At 42.9% G+C, this 14,177-nt stretch overlaps 1 protein-coding gene across 5 annotated transcripts in view; it reads right to left on the reverse strand.

The window, feature by feature from the left end:
* Window positions 1–14,177, reverse strand: part of fam120b (family with sequence similarity 120B) — a 69,945-nt gene that overhangs the window by 47,006 nt on the left and 8,762 nt on the right. The window lies entirely within an intron of this gene.

Here is a 14,177-nt window from a genome sequence, read left to right on the forward strand (position 1 = left end):
GACACTTGTCTCCACTAATGTAAATCCAAAACTCTGGGTGCTACTTATTTCTAACTTGCACCAACTCCTGTTCATACATCACACCTCAATTTTAAAATTCTCACCCTTGTTTTCAAATCCCAGCATAAGACTTGAAGACTCCTCCAAGCCTCACAATCCTCCAAGACTTCTATGCACTTACAATTCTGGCCTCTTGAGTGCCCCCAGTTTTAATCACTCCACTACAACAACAACAACAACACATTTTTATTTAATTACTCCACCATTGGTTTCCATGCCTTCAGCTGCTGAAGCCTAAGGCTTCAGAATTCCCTCCTCAAGCCTCTCCACCACTCTCACCTTCTGTAAGGTAGTGCTTAAAACATAACAGTTTGAGCAAGTCATTTGTGTTATTATCTCATAGTCTGAAGGAATGCATGAGACCAAAAGAATAAGGGAACAGGCAATAGATATTTTAATCTAAAGTTAATTGGGTTTGAATTGGTTGTTTCAATATGGGAAGCTAGTTATTATATCAGTGGATGTGAGTTTGGTGGAATGTGGCGAACTGAAATACGGCTCACAAAGTGTGGACTTGAATTCTATTTAAATACAGTTATCTTTTCACCATAGAATTAAGATCATATAATCCCTACAGTGTGGAAACAGGCCCTTCGGCCCAACAAGTCCACACTGCCCCTCAGAGCATCCCACCCAGACCCATCCCTCATAACCCACCTAATCTACACATCCCCAAGCACTGTGGGCAATTTAGCATGGCCAATACTCCTAACCCGCACATCTTTGGACTGTGGAGGAAACCGGAGCACCCAGAGGAAACCCACGCAGACACGGGGAGAATGTGCAAACTCCACACAGACAGTCACCCAAGGTTGGAATCAAACCCGGGTCCCTGGCGCTGTGAGGCAGCAGTGCTAACCACTGAGCCACCGTGCCGTCCCAATGAACCAGATGGGTTTTTCCAACAATCAGCAATGGATTCATGGACATTATTAGACTCTTAATTCCAGATATTTGTTGAATTCGAATTCTACCATCTGCCGTGGCGGCATTCGAATGCAGGTCCCCAGAACATTACCTGGGTCTCTGGATCAACAGTCCAGCGATAATATCACTAGGCCAGATGTATAACAATTTGCCCTCTCATCTCCTTATGTGGCCTGGTGTCAAATTTTATTTGATAGAAGTTTTGTGAAGTGTCTCAGAACATCTTACGTTGTTAAAGGTGCTATATGCTGTTGCAGATGTCTTGATAGCTGCAGTCTGATTTGCAGATCAACAGCACGGTTTACTGTACAACTGCATTCTGGGGATGAATTTCCAGAAGGCATTCCATGAGATGACAACAAAGATCACTGTGGAAATAAATGCTCATGGTGTAGAGGGGTAACATACTAACATGGATAGAGACTGGGTGGTTAGCAAAAAATTGAGCACAAATTGGCCCTTGTCTGATTGGCAGAATGTGACGAGGGGATGTCTGCTGAGGTCTTTTTAGGGCCTCAACTTCTTACACTTTACATCATTGACTTAGATGAAGGCAGTGAAGGCATGGTAGCCAAATTTGCAGATTACACAGACAGGCAAGCAAGTATGTTGTGAAGTGGACATAAGGAATTTGCAGAGCAACAGTAATATTTGAATGAATGGGCAAAAGTATTGCAGTTTGAGTGAAATGTGGGAAAATGTGAATGTTCACTTTGGCAGGAAGAATAAAAAGGCAAACTATGATTTAAAAACTATGACCTGCAGAGGGAGTTAAATGCTCTGGTGCATGAGTCACAAACAATTAGTATGGACGTGCAGTACGTAATCAAGAATGCTAATGGAATCCTATCCTTTATTATGAGAGGAACTGAACTTGAAAGAAAGGATGTAATGTTTCAGTTGTACAGAGAATTGGTGAGACCACATCTTGAACGCTTTGTGCAGTTTTGGCCTCCTTATTTAAAGAAGCAGGTCAATGTGTTGGAGAAGTTTCACAGGAGATTAACCAGATTTAGATTTGCAATGAGTGGGTTGTCTCATGAGAATAGATTAGGTCGGCTGAGCTTGTTACTACTGGAGTCTACAAGAGGTGACTTAACTGAAATGCACAGGATCCTGAATAGTCTTGACAATGTCAACATGGAAAGGACTTTTTTTGTCTTCTGGGTGAGACCAGAACGAGGGGCCACTGCTTAAAAATTAGGGGGTGCAATTTGCAGACTGCGATGGCGAGAATTTTTTTCTCTCTGAAGGCTGTGCAGCTTTGGAACTGTCTGCCTCAGAAGGCGATGCAAGTAGAGTAATTGAATGTTTTTAAGGAAGAGATCAATAGATTCTTGTTAGGCAAGGGAATCTAGAGTTATCAGGGGTAGATAGGAACGTGGAATTTGAAACACAAACTGATCAACCATAAAGAACAAAGAGCAATATAGCACAGGAACAGGCCCTTTGATCCTCCAAGCCTGAGTGACATATTTTGCCCTTCCATACTAAAACTGTCTTCACTTACAGGGTCTATCCCTCTATTCCCTTCCTATTCATGTATTAGTCCAAGTGTTTCTTGAATGCTGCTATTGTGTCTGCTTCCACCACCTCCTCTGGCAGCACGTTTCAGGCACTCACCACCCTTTGTGTGAAAAACTTGCCTCACATATCTCTTTTAAACTTCCCGCCCCTCCTGCACCTTGAACCTGTATCCCCTAGTTATTGAACCCTCCACCCTGGGAAAATGCCTCATACTTTCCACGCCATTCACAATCTTATAAACTTCTACCAGGTCGCCCCCTCAATGTCCAGTGTTCCAGTGAAAATAAACGCAGTCTATTCAATGTTTCTTCATAGCTGAAATCCCTCATACCAGGCAGCATCCAGGTAAACCTCTTCTGTACCCTCTCCGAAGCATCCACATCCTTCTGGTAGTGTGGCAACCAGAACTGCATGCAATATTCCAAATGTGGCCCAACTAAAGTTCCATAAAACTGCAGCATAACGTCTATCCTTACACTCAATGCCCCTTCCAATGAAGGCAAGCATGCCATAGGCCTTTTTTACTACCTTATCTATCTGCGCTGTCACCTTCAGTGATCTGTGGACCTGCGCACCCAGATCCCTCTGCATATCAATGCTCCTAAGGGTTCTGCCATTCACTGTATAATTGCCACAATCTTACTAAATGATCTTACTGAATGGCAGAACAGGTTCTGGTGCTGAATGGCCTACCCCTGCTCCTACTGTGAATGTTCCTATTACCTGCAGCTGTAAACGAGACTCATACGAGAAACAGGAATAGGATTCTCAAACTTATCCCAATTAGATCGTGGTTTACCTGTATATCAACTACAAATACCACTTGGTCCTGTAACTCTTAATATCTTTACCTGATGAAAATATATCAATCTCAGGTTTTCAATGGAACCTGTTGCCTTAATAGCCCTTTTGGAAAGTTCCAGATTTCCAATAGCCTGTCTATGAAGAAGTGCTACCTGGTATCACCCTTGAATGAAATGTCTCAATTTTTTTAGACTGCCTTGTTCTGGGGCCCTCCACTGTGGAAATAGTTTTGCTCCATCTCCCCTATTAAATTCTCCTGAACACCTCTTCTGGATCATCATCTGGGATATTTCTGTGAGATCATTAAACAAGGATCCTCATCATATAATGCAACCCACCCATTGTTCTGTCTCTTACTTTTTAATACTTTGCAAAATAGTGGAGCAAGCAACCGTTCTTCTTCTGGGGAGCCCAGGATGATACTGTCATCCTCTACTTGCTTAGTTGAGGAAGTTCATGCCACCACATATACAACTAAAGCTGTACATAAAGGTGAAGCATTCCTAAAAGAGATGGGCATATTCTATGAGCAAGACCACCTCACCAGAGAAAGACGACATATCACATTGCAGGGAATCTTTGTCACTATCCGTTTGGGAACCCAAGGCAAAAATAATTGTCATATGGGTTTACTCTCACAGTCAGTCTCACATTCACGGTGAGAAAGGTTGCTTACTTCAACATTATTTACAGTGCGGTGGATTAAGATTGTCTTGAACATCCATCTTGCACAGGCACAGCTTTCAAGACTAGATTTCACTTCATCTTCCAGACAATAGATAGTACTGACAAGCAAACTGTTCGTTGGATCATGGGTTTACAGGAATCCTAGAGAGCTGAATAGTGCAGTTAATTAGAACATTCTTTCACCTCTGAGATCCAAATTCAAATAGTTCCTATAGACCTAAGAGATGTGAGTTAGATTCTCAGTGAGCATGAGTCCAAATCACAAAACTACTTCAAAATACTAGCAGAAATTGCTTGTTTGGGTGAAATGAATATCAGGTAGTTTAATTTAAGTAGGTAATTTAAAGGCTAGAATCCAGTCATATTACTTGTTTACTACAGAGTAGGCCAAATCTGTCTCCGGGCCCAAACAAAATTTGCATGAAGACAGGGAATTGGATGATTCAATAGGCTACTCAGTGATCCTTTCCCTTGAGGGTTTTGAGACCAAATATGATCAAACTGAAGAGTAAAAGCTTCTTGTTTCCTGGCTGCAGCAGTCCTCTGAGTTTGGGCTGCAATACTCAAGATCCCACATTGCATATGAACAGTTTAAAGTGTCCCAAATTACTGCCTCTGGAGGGTAAAGGAATGGCCTCTGTGAACAAAGAAAACCATCACACTAGTCACTGAAGTTTTAGTATCCCTATTTTCATACAGTCCAGTGCTCTGGGCTTTCTGATAATGCAGCAAATGCAGCATTCGAACAAATACTCTGAGGTTTAATGAAGGATTCAGGTATAATCATTTCAAATGAGAATTCAGAAGCTCATTTCTGTAACTTACTCTGCAGGAAATAAGGGCCCTTGGAAAGAATGGAAAAGTGAGAGTATGTTGCACATGTGTCCCACTTTAAACCAAGATAAAAAGACTTCATAACCTAGGTTGATAGGGTTGGTAAGAAGGCGTACGGTGTGTTAGGTTTTATTGGTAGAGGGATTGAGTTTCGGAGCCATGAGGTTTAGGTTAGATGGGCTTCAGATTGGTTTCACAGGTCGGCGCAACATCGAGGGCCGAAGGGCCTGTACTGCGCTGTAATGTCCTATGTACTATGCTGTCTTAAATGGTGTCAATAGGTAAGCAACAACAAGATGACAATACATTTAGGAACAGAGAGAAAAAAGAATTAGCCAGAGTTTCAGGGGAGGGAGTTAGGGTTGGACTGCTGGAGGCACAGTCAGCAATGGTGGCAAAATGGAGGTGGAATATGCACAAGAGGGCAGATCTGGGAGAATGCAGTTTGCAGATAATTGGAGGTTTTTACAGAGCAGGAAGGGAGTCCACTTTTAAATTGAAAGTGTGAGAATAAAGCTGAGTGATGTTAAATGGTTGAATTTCAGTAATTCTTCTTCTTAAGCAAAGAAACCCACCTAAGTTAACAGAAGGACCAGAAGTGTATGAAAAGAGCTCAGAATTCTCATGATATCCCCTGTGAGCAATGCTGTAAAATCTACTTGCATTATATTAATATGGAATCAATATTGACCCTTCACGTGTAGCCAGCTGTTTCCATAGAGTAGCTGTCACAAAGAATTTCATGGTCAGCCCTATTGCTAATGCTCATTTCCATGGATCCCAAATGCTTTTTACAATTTTTTCTATAAACCCTGAAACAGATATCAGGCAATTAAGTGGTGGTTTAACCCAAATCTTCATGCCATTGTGCTTTTTAATCATTTGCTTTTCTGTAATAGCAGAAGTATGCCATATTATTATAAGTTAGTCAGGGCTAGTGTAATACTGATAGTGCCTGCAGGGAAAGGAAGTAAAGCAGTCAACAACACATTGTAGATAACACGTGCACAGTAAGAAAGCTGTGTTGAACCAATATAAGAACAATTTAAACTCATTTTGCATCTTTATCAGGAACTACCTCTTCAGCTCATCCTTTCCATCCTTTCTATTTCACCCCATCCTCTCTCAGATTTTGGAATGTGCTGTTGCACCAAATCTTGCGCCCATCTCTCCCTGTTCAAATCTCTTCCGTCTGGTTTTCATCTTGTTCATGGCACTGAGACTAACTGATAAATGTTGTTCAATGACATTCTGTGCAACAAATATAGCACAGTGGCTTCTTTATCCACTGCAACGACTTTGTGGCTTTCAGGACATCAGTAATACCATCCTACGGGTATTTGTTCGAGTAAGATGAATGGGAAAAGACGAAGCAGGGTGTCTCTACTTCAGAATCACTAATGCTTCTGGTTTACAGAGATGACCTGAATTGTGATGAAAATTTGCCAGATTTGATATCAAATTAGGAAAGGCAGTAGAATTGGAGGAGGCACCCTAGAAACATTGCTCAAAAAACATTGTCAGAGCAACAACAGATAAAATTTAACATAAAGGTGGATGATGTATCGTGCTTAGAAAGAAGCTGGGGACCCCAGAGACTGTGCAAATGGTACTGAAGTAGTAAACAATAAACTCACAAGATCCCCAAAACTAAACACACCCCTCCAGTGTCAAGCAGCATTAACAAAGCCAAGCAAATGTTGAACTCATCAGCCAGACAAGCAAAGCATCAATCATAGCAGATCTGGAATATGACTTCACAGGATGAGGCTTAGTTCAACAAGTCAAAGAGAGAAGGAAGAATTTAGGAATGACAGCAAGTTATTCTTCATACAATACCGGCCAAAATGTAGACTGGACTTCCAGACGTAAACGCACAAACTAAAGACCTGGTTAAACAGGTAGGTTTTGAAGAAACTTTTGAAGATACTGTGTGATGAAGCAAAGCAGAAAGCCTTAGCAAATGAGCTCCAAAATGCAGGGATAACACTGAGTGCTCTGCTATGGAAAGTGGAGAGAAGATGTGGGAAAATCTAAACCAAGAATAGCAGGTAAGAACTACAATTTAAGGCTGGAGAAGTTGATTGAATTATGGTTGAGTGAAGCCAAGGATGCACTAGGATTGCCAGTGAAGGTCACAAAAGAACAAGTGTACTTCATTCTCCTCTTAAGCCAGTTATTCCATTCAATGAGATCATTGCTGATCTATACCTTAACTCTAACTGTACTACTTGGTTTCAAAACCCCAAATCACCCAGCCTAGGTAATACGCATCATTCATTTTTTTCAATTTTCAACTGGCTAAGTGATTGAGGTTTGTCCTCTATTTGGGAATAGTCCATAAATATAAATTGCTACAATTAATTACAATCCCTAAGCAGAAAATGGACTTGCGCAGTCCCACTCCTGAGTTTGATACAAAAATCAAGGCTGGGAGCCCACTGCAATATGGAGAGATTGCTGAACTGCTGGAGGTGCCGTCTTTCAGGTGAGACATAAACAGAGGCCTTATCTGTCTGCTCGGGTGGATGTCGAAAGTTCCCACAGCACCATTTTGAGAAAGAGCAGGTGTACAAATCACATATCTGTTTATTAACTGAGATTAACTCCCGCAGTTAAACTGTGAGAAAGACCTGGCAGTGCACTGATCGTCCAACCGCTTCTACTGCAATGATAGTGCAATTTTGGGTTTTGTGTAACACAAAGATGGTCATCTCTCATAAACAAGCATAACAATAGTGAGAATAATTTGAGGTGATGAATTAAGAACTTCACACCAAAAAGCTTCAGTGTCCTTTATCCCTTTACATTCAGGCACCAATTAAACCTGGTGGTAACTCTGCACCAAATCTTGTGTGCCTCAGATAACTGTGGTCTTACAGGGATGTCTCAGCAATCATCACGGTGGGGACAGAAAAAGACAGATTAAAATTAAGATGGCCGGGATGGGACCCTGTATAAATTTAAGAGCTGAAGCAAATTGAGGAGTCAACCAAGATCCCTCGGGAAGATAGACTGGACTTGATGTTCAAAACAGAAGCCCTATTTCAGAAAGGATTACAGACTGCAGATGAAACCTTTGACCCACAGGATAATTTTTAAATTGTCCCGACAAACTGAATAAAAAAAATTATGTAAATTCTGTAATATATATGCACCCAGCATAGACTCCCCTCTGGCTTTCTTTATCTTTCAAAAAAAAAATGCTTTTCACGGCAGATGTTCCAGGGACAATAACTACCTTTTTAATAAGGTCCAGGACTACATTTTTGCATGCTGCCATACAGCTGCTGTTCTTATTCCAACAGCTATACACTACAGCTAAACTTGAACATGATGCTTCATACAGATACTATTTCAGGGATAGGGATGGCTGAGTTGCAGAGTAGTCCCTTTGTTTCCAGTTTTCTTGCTGGACGAGTGGACTCGGAGCAGGGAATGCAAGTAAAAAATTGCACTTGCAGACAGACAGCACAGACTCAATATGCTGAAGGATCTCTTTTTGTACTGTAACCATCCTATGATTCTAAAAGGCCATTTTAAATTGGGTTAAACTAGGCATGCAATCTGATCCTGAGTTGGTTTAACCTACAGATCATAAGATATAGAAGCAGAACTAAAGCATTCAGCCCATCAGATCTGTACCACCACTCAATCATGACTAATGTATTTCTCAACCCCATTCTCCTGCCTTCTCTCCATAACTTTTCAAGAAGCTATCTATCACTGTCTTAAATACTCTTAATGACTAGGCATCCACAACCTTCTGCAACAATAAGTTCCAAAGATTCGCCACTCTCTGCCTGAAGAAATTTCTTATCATCATAGTTCTGAAGGGTTATTCCTTCAGTCTGAGGTTTTGCTCTTGGGTCCTAGTCTCTTCTACTGGTGGAAATATCTTCTCCATGTCCATTCTATCCAGGCTTGTCAGGATTCTGTAAGTTTCAATCAGATCACCCGTCATCATTCTAAACTCTAACAAATACAGAGCCAGAGTCCTCAATCACTCCTCATATGACAAGCCCTTCATTTCTGTGAGCATTCTTGTGAACCACTCTGGATCCCTCCAAGGCCAGCACATTCTTCCTTACGTACAGGGCTCAAAACTGTTCACAATATTCCAAATGTGGTCTGACCAGAATCTTATACAGTACATCCCTGCTCTTGTATTCTAGCCCTCTTGAAATGAATGCTAAAATTGCATTTACCTTCCTAACTGCCAACTGAACCTTCACCTTAGTCTTAAGAGAATCCTGAACTAGGACTCCTAAATCTCTTTGTGCTCCAGATTTCTGAAACCTTTCCCCATTTAAAAAATAGTCTATGCCTCTATTCTTCCCATCAACGTGCATAACCTCACACTTTCCCTCACTGTATTCCATCTGCCAATTCCGTACCCACTCTCCTAGCCTCTCCAAGTTCTTCTGCAGCCTCCCTGCTTTCTTACTACCACTTGTCCCTACACCTATCTGTGTCATCTACAAACTCAGCAACAATTTCCTCAGTTCCTTTGTCCAGATCATTAATGTATAATGTGAATAGTTGTGGGCCCAACTCAGATCCCTGAAAAACTCCATAGTCACCGGCTGCTATCCTGAAAAAGATTCCTTTACCCTTACTGGCCTTCTGCCAGTCAGCCAGTCCTTTATCCAGTACTTTGCCAAGAACACATGGGCTCTTATCTTGTTTAGCAGCCTCTTCTGTGGCACCTTGTCAAAGGCCCTCTGGAAGTCCAAATAGATCATACCCACTGGCTCTCCTTTGTCTAACTTACTTGTTACCTCCTCAAAGAATTCTAACAGATTTGTCAAGCATGACCGCCCCTTGACAAAGCCATGCCGACTCAGCCCTATTTTGCTTTGCTCTTCCAAGTGCTCTGCAATCTCACCTTTAAGATTGGACTCTGAAATCTTACCGACAACTGAGGTCAGACTAATGGGCCTGTAATTTCTCACCTTCTGCCTTCCTCACTTCTTAAACAGGGGTGTTACATTAATCATTTTCCAGTCCTCTGAGATCCTCCCTGTCTCCAGTCATTCCTCAAAGATCACCACCGTCTCCACAATCTCAACTGTCTCCATCAGAACCTTGGGGTGTAATCCATCGGGTTTGGGTGGTTAATCTACTTTCAGATCGTTCAGCTCCTCCAGCAGCTTGTCCTTAGTGATGGTCACTACACTTACCTCTGCCCCCACCCCCGACTCTCTTGAAGTTCTGGTATGCTATTGGTGTCTTCCGCTGTAAAGACTGAGGCAAAGTATCTATCCAGTTCCTTCGCCATTTCCTTGTTCCCCATTACTAGTTCTCCTGATTCATTTTCCAACAGTCCAATGAGGAGCTCCATGAGGAACAGTTCATCCTTGAACAGTTCAGCAACTTTACTAATACCTTTCACCCCAAACTGGACCATCTCTGACACCTCCCTCCCCTTCCTGGACCTCTCCGTCTCCATCTCAGATAACCATCTTAGCACCAACATCTATTTCAAACCCATCAACTCCCAAAGCTACCTTGACTACCCCTCCTGCACCCACGCTCCTGCAAGAATGCAATCCCATACTCCCAATTCCTCTGCCTCCGCCACATCTGCCCCCAAGATGGAGCATTCCACTCCTGGATATATCAGATGTCCTCCTACTTCAGGGATTGCGACATCCCCACTCCAGTGATCATCGACTTCAGAAAGAAAGGAGGAGAACACACCCCCATCTTCATCAATGGAACTGAGGTTGAGAGGGTGAAGAGCATCACATCCCTCGGAGTGACCACAACTGACAATCTGTCCTGGATTTCCCACGTACATATGACAGTCAAGAAGGCACAACGCCTCTTCTTTCTCAGGCGGCTCAGGAAATTTGGCATGTCCATAAGGACCCTCACCAACTTCTACAGATGCACCATTGAAATCATACTGTCCGGGTGCATAACGGTCTGGTATGGCAACAGCTCTGCCCAGGACCATAAGAAACTACAGAAGGTTGTGTGCACAGCCCAGACTATTACAGAAGCCAACCTTCCATCTATGGACCCTACTTACATGGCTCGCTGCCGTGAAAAGGCAACCAACATCATCAAAGACCCATCGCGCCCTGGTAACGTTCTTCTACAACCTCTTCAATCAGGCAGAAGATACAGAGGCCTGAACACACGCACCAGCAGGTTCAGGAACAGCTTCTTTCCGGCCGTTATCAGACTGTTGAAGGACTCTAGCCTCAAATAACATAGCCTGCAATATAACCTGTATGGCTCATGCCTCTAAGTCTTTTTGATCTGTACATCCTTTGCTTGCTGTGATCTGCCTGTACTGCTTGCAAACAAAACTTTTCACTGTATTTCGGTACAGCTGACAATAAAATTAATCAATAATGCCCTCAACAGCATCTAATGCATTTCCTGCACTTCTGCCCCCAACAAAAGTAAGGACAGAGTCCCCCTGGTCCTCACATTCCACCCCACCAACCTCCGCATTCAGTGCATCATCCTCCGCCACTTCCGCCGCCTGCAACCCAACCCCACCACCAAAGAAATATTTTGCTCCCCACCCCTATTTGCCTTTTGTAGGGACCACTAATTCCTCGACTCCCTCATCCGCTCCACACTCCCCACCAAAGCCACAACAACTGGCACCTTTCCCTGCAACTACTGGAGGTGCTACACATGCCCCTACACCTCCCTTCTCACCACCATCCAAGGCCCCAAACAATCTTTCCAAATTTGACAGGGATTCACCTGTACGTCCTCAAACCTGGTCTACTGTATTCGTTGTTCCCGATGTGGTCTACTCTACATCAGTGAGACCAAGCGCAGACTCGGTGACTGATTCGTGGAGCATCTGCGCACTGTGTCCTATAATCAACAGCAATTTCTGGTTGCCCACCATTTTAACTCCCCCCTCCCACTCTCTTGGTGACATGTCCATCGTGGGCCTCATCCAGTGCCACAATGACGCCACACACAAACTGGAGGAACAACACCTCATTTTCTGCCTCAGGAGCCTACAGCCCAATGGCCTCAACGCAGAATTCACTAGCTTCAATATCTTCCCACCCCCGGCCTCTCCCTCTCATCTTTGCCTCCTTGACCTGACACAACCTATCCATCTTCTTTCTCACCTATCTGCCCCACCCTTCCCATGACCTATCTCCACTATTCCCTACCTGCATCCACCTATCACCATCCTACCTACCTTTCCCCAGCCCCACCCTTTCCCTTTATTTTTGAGCTCCCTTCCCCCTCCCCAGTCTGATGTAGGGTGTAAACCTGAAACATCGGCTTTCCTACTCCTCTGCTGCTGCCTGGCCTGCTGTGTTCCTCCAGCTCCACACCGTATTGCTTCTGACTCCAGCATCTGCAGTTCTTGCTATCTCCCAATGTTGACTCTTCCCCCCCCTCCACTTACCTTTTATACATCTAAAGAAACTCTTGCAATCCTCTTTTATGTTATTAGCTAGCTTATCTCATACTTCATCTTACCCCTCTTATTGCTTTTTTAGTTATCCTCTGCTGGTTTTTAAAGGCTTCCCAATTCTCTGGCTTCCCACTAATCTTTACCTCATTGTATTCCTGTTCTTTTGCATTTATGCTGTCCCTGACTTCCTCTGGGGCAAAATCTTCCAAAGATTTACCCTTTAAATGAAGAAATTCATTCCTCTTCATCTCAGTCCTAATTCTCTTATTTTCAGACTGCCACCCCACTACCCAGCTAGGGCAAATATCCTCTCCTTTATGAGTTTTGTAACCTTCAATGAGATCCAGTGGCATAGTGGCTCAGTGGTTAGCACTGCTGCCTCACAGCACCAGGAACCCTGGTTCAAATCCACCCTTGGGCAACTGTCTGTGTGCAGATTGCACATTCTCCCTGTGTCTGTGTGGGTTTCCTCCAGGTGCTCTGTTCCCTCCCACAGTCCAAAGATGTGCAGGTTGGGTGGATTACCCATAGTGTTCAAGGATGTGCAGGCTAGTTGTGTTAGTCATGAGAAATGCAGGGTTACAGGGATAGGGTAAGGGGGGGACCTGGGTTGGATGCTCTCCAGAGGGTTGATGTGGACCTGATGGGCTGAATAGTTTGCTTCCATACTGTATGGAATCTATTCCATCACCTCTCATTTTTCTAAACTCTAGAAAATACAGGCTTACTCTCCTCATAATTAATTCCTGGGAAGGCAGGAATGGTTTAACTTAAATGGTGGCACATTGGGGCTGAAAGGCCTCTTTTTATACTGGAGATAATATGTCATTTCCCCTGCTTTATATCCAGGGATGCAGAAACTAATTGTGTTTATTTCCCTCCCCAGTACCATCTGACTGACATCAAACCAGGAATTAAACCCTGTTACACTCTTGTGTTTACCAAGTGAGCCTTGCAAGAGGTGAACAACTAATTTAATGCATTTCCTCAGCATCTAATCTACTTTCAGATCATTAAGTGGTGGCCCTGGAATTTGTCTTAGCTGAAGCAAATAAAGCCAAATGTAAATGGAAGTTAAATAGTGGCATGAATCCAAGTTTAGGCCATTGAATGCTGTGCCAATCACCTGGATTGTGTCTCCAGTAATTTCTTGTCATGAGATGTACATCAAGTATTTATCAGGGACCTGACAACACCCTTGTCTCTTCAAATAAACAGAAGCACAAAATCATGAAGCAAGAAGATAATACCAATGATCTACAAATTTGACTTGCAGCTTTTGCCACTAATACATAAAACCATCAGGTGCTCCACAAATATCAACACTTAACAGAGAAAACTGAATGTGCTCTGTCAAATAATATTGACAAATGGAGGGCTGATCAAATGCACTGCTGGCTAAACCATAGGAAACAATGAGATGAATGTAGTAATTGCTGTAATTAAAAAAAGCGCTGATGTCACGTTCAGCAGTGATCTGGCGCAAATTAATCTAGAGTTTATTAAATTTTGTTCCACTTACTATTCCTCAGAGGGCAATCCATCCACAGTGGTGATTGCCACTTTCCTGCACATAGGAAAACTTCCCTCCTATAACAAGGCATTGGAAAGACTGCAAAAACTTTATTGTAGAGAGCAACTGATCCTACTAAACCAAAACTAATGGGATAAATTTGCAGCTTAGGATCACAATGCCAGCAAATGTTATTTTGTGCTGTGAAAGGAGTGCAGTTCACTAAGTTAATGTCCACCAATTCTTTCTGTGATGAAATATCTTTTAAGTCCTGGATATTGCAAGATCTCTTCTGTGTGTTCCCTACATAATAAACGGAGTGGGGAAGACAAATGACATACCTGCGGTTCATTGGCAACAAATCAGTTAAAAGCAATTGTCTTTAGCATGCACAGTGTTGTGTGGAGGGGTCCTGTG

Source organism: Rhincodon typus, chromosome 9 (genome assembly GCF_021869965.1).
Source record: "Rhincodon typus isolate 14 chromosome 9, sRhiTyp1.1, whole genome shotgun sequence".
Taxonomy (NCBI): domain Eukaryota; kingdom Metazoa; phylum Chordata; class Chondrichthyes; order Orectolobiformes; family Rhincodontidae; genus Rhincodon; species Rhincodon typus.